General features: G+C 40.5%; 1 protein-coding gene across 1 annotated transcript in view; it reads right to left on the bottom strand.

Moving 5' to 3' along the window:
* The window catches only part of LOC127006744 (glutamate receptor ionotropic, kainate 2-like), a 96604-nt gene extending 93581 nt beyond the window's left edge, over positions 1 to 3023 (bottom strand). Inside the window, exon 1 of the mRNA XM_050877029.1 lies at positions 2974 to 3023. The gene's annotated coding sequence lies outside the window, so the exon portion shown is untranslated. The remainder of the gene's footprint in view (positions 1 to 2973) is intronic.
* Positions 3024 to 3382: the final 359 nt, after the last annotated feature.

Raw genomic sequence — 3382 nt, 5'->3', positions numbered from 1 at the left:
ATCGCTCATTTTATTTCCCTGTTCCGTCATCTTCTATTTCCTATCGTTCACTTTTTCAATTTTTTTATAATTCATCTTCTTTATCTTATTTTGGGGGGGAGTCTTTGTTAGTGTCTTCTTTTCTTTGGTATTTCAATTTTTTCACTGTTCCCTCGTTTTTTACTTAGATTATTCTTTCTTTCAATAATCTCTCTTTTTCACTGTCTCTCTCTATATTTTTTTTGCTTATTTCCTTTCTTTGGTAACTTTTTTTTTCTTGCTCTTCTATTCCGTCGTTTTCTATTTCCTCGCCGCGCACGTTCAATTTGCATTAATTTCCAAACCGTTCCTCGTTCTCTTCCTCCCCGCGCTGTTGTGTGTCGCTGCTCTTTATCGGCCTCGGGTTTGCATTCCTATCGCGCCAATTTGTCTTGACCTGCCTTTGTTTTCGCGAATCTGATAACCTCGCTAACAATACTATCTTATTTTTCTCCTCCTCCGTCTTTTCTGTGTTTTTACTATAAGATTTTCCTTTTTTTTACAACAAAGGAGACAGCTCAACGGCACAAAAAAAGGAAACAATAATAAATAAATAAAAAGCTCGCTACTCGCTGCTCCTACAAAAAAAGAATCAGAGGAGGTGGCCGTAAGAGAGGTCAATTTCTTTTTGCATTTTTTGTTTCACTTTTACTAACTTGTTCTTATTTTTCTCCGTCTTTCCTTTGTTTTCAGTTTAATATTTTCTTTTTCATTTCTTTTGTTCTTTTTTCCCAAACTATTATTGCGGATTTATTGTTTTTCGTTAATTTTACTTGGTTTTATTTGCCTAATGTTTCGTTGTTGTTTTTTTGTGTGTATAATTTTCTTCTTTTTCACTTCCTTGCGACTAATCCTAAGTTTCTTCAGTGAATAATAGTTGTTTACATTTTTTTTTTCATCTTTTAGCTCTATTTTTGTTTAGTCTTCGGTTGTTTTCATGTTGGACAGGTTTTAATATCTTTTTCTTCGTCTATGTATTAACCTCGCTAAGACTTTTTCGTCATTTGTGTCTCTTATAATCAGTTTTTATTTTATTTATTCCTTTTACTCACGTCCGCAGATGTGGTGATATATTATTATGTATATGACTTACGATCACATTAGTTCTTATTTTTTTCAGTTTATGCTCTTAGGTTTCGTTTTTTGTTAATGTTACGTGTCTGACAACTTACATTATCTTTATTTTTCTTTCCACTCATACTAACTCGAAAAACATACATCGTTTATCACATCCTTTCATTCAATTTCACTTCTCTTTTCACATAACTATCATCGCTCCACTCAAGGCAAAATACAACCAATAACTTCCTTTTTCTTTTATTTCTGTTCGTATGTCGCTTTTTTATTTTCATTTCTTTTCTTTCCTCGTCACTCTCACTCATATTTGTCATTCTAGTTCGTCTGTGCACGTCAACCCACCACCACCACCACCACCACCACCTCGATCGTCACTCTTCTCTCTCTCCTCGCTCTCTCTCCCTGTCTTTTCCGCGTCTGAGTTCGGGCTTTCACTTCTTCTTCCTGTCACTTTTGCCCGTCACGGAAGGATGGTGACGAACACGCTTCCTAAAACCCCCTTACAAGTCACTTTCCTCGGGAGGCGGCGGAAGCAGAGAGGAAGGAAGTGAGAAGAGGAAGGAGCGGGAGCAGAGGAGAGGAGGAGGGAGGCGGGGAGAAGGTAAGGAGGAAGGTAAGAAGGATGACAGGAGAGAGAGAGAGAGAGAGAGAGAGAGAGAGAGAAGGAAGGAGATGTTGGTGTATGTAGACAGAAGAAATATTGTGGAGTAAAACACTGGAAGAGGGAGAAGGAAGGAAGGAAGGAAGGAAGGAAGGAAGGAAGGAAGGAAGGAAGGAAGGAAAGAGGAAAAGAAAAAAAGACTAATGATATAACAAAGAAAAGAACAGAAGTAAGAAAAGACCAAAAGACGAGGGAAAAGAAGGTGGAAGGGAGGCAGAAAGGAGGGAAGAAAGGAAGAAAGGAAAGAAGGAAGGAAGGAAAAGAAAGGAAAGGAAAGGTATGGAATGGCATGGAATGGAATGGAACGGAAAGAAGGAAGGAAGAGGGAAGAATATAATAGATAAACAGTAATAATGAAAGAAGAGATGAAAGAAAGGAAGAAAGGAAGTACGAAAGGAAGAGGAAAGGAGTGGAAGAAGAGAAGAATGGAGGGAAAGAAAAAAACAGGCAAAAAATGAATGGAAGAAAAATAGAAAGGCTGAAAGGAAGAAAGGAAAAGAGGAAGGGAGAAAGGAGGAAATAGATTTAAGAAGAATGACAAGAGGGAAATTCAATATAGAAGAAAGGAGGAAGGGAAATAATGAGGAAAACACTGAGAAAAAAAAACGGACAAAAAATACGAGAAAGCGAAAAGCCAAGTAAGAATTCAAGGCGAAAATAAAGGAAGAAAGAAAAGAAGGAGAAGGAGGAAGAGGAGAAGGACAGGAAGGAAGCAGGAAGAGCAGATTACACGCGGCGAAACACGGGAGAAGAGAAAGGCGTGCAGAGTAAAGCAAAATCAAGGCAAACAATAATAAAGTGCAAACAAGAATGGAGATAGAAGAGGCGGAGAGGAGGGGAGAAAGAGAAGAAAGGAGAGAAAACAGAAAAGTAAGGAAAACACAAGAAAGGATGAAAAGGGAAAACGAGGAGAAGGAAAGATGGAGCAGAAGAAAACTAGGAATAGAGAGTAGATGGAGAGAGGCAGAAAGAGGGGAAAAAGAGGAGAAAGGAAAGAAAATGCGGAAAGTAAGTAAAACAAGAAGAAAGTATGGAGAGGGAAAAGGAGGAAGAGAAGAAGGGAAAAAAGGGAAACTAGGAATAGGGAAAGGAGGGAAAGAAGGAAAAGTAGAGAAAATAAAGGGAAAAAATATTAAAAAGGGAGAACAGGAAAAACAGGAAAGAATATACGAGAGAGAGAGAGAGAGAGAGAGAGAGAGAGAGAGAGAGACCAGGACCTCTTCCGGAGCCACACCGAACACACGTCTCCTCGCCAGGGGTGCCAGAGGCCAACTGAGCCTTCTAATGGAGGTCTTGCCCCTTCCCCCCCTCCCCCCTCCCCCCATAGGACCCCACCCTCCCACTGGCCTTCCTCCCCCCCTCCCCTGCCAACCATCACCCCCCCCCCTTGTTGCACCTTCTAAACCCCCCCTTCCTACCTACCTACTCTCTCTCTCTCTCTCTCTCTCTCTCTCTCTCTCTCTCTCTCTCTCTCTCTCTCTCTCTCTCTCTCTCTCTCTCTCTCTCTCTCTCTCTCTCTCTCTCTCTCTCTCTCTGCTGGTAGCACCTGTGTGTGTGTGTGTGTGTGTGTGTGTTTACCCAACTGACTGCATGTTCATCTACACACACACACACACACACACACAT

This window comes from Eriocheir sinensis, chromosome 33 (genome assembly GCF_024679095.1).
Source record: "Eriocheir sinensis breed Jianghai 21 chromosome 33, ASM2467909v1, whole genome shotgun sequence".
NCBI classification, from domain to species: domain Eukaryota; kingdom Metazoa; phylum Arthropoda; class Malacostraca; order Decapoda; family Varunidae; genus Eriocheir; species Eriocheir sinensis.
Note: the sequence above shows the minus strand (reverse complement) of the source record. Positions and strands in the feature narration are given on the sequence as shown.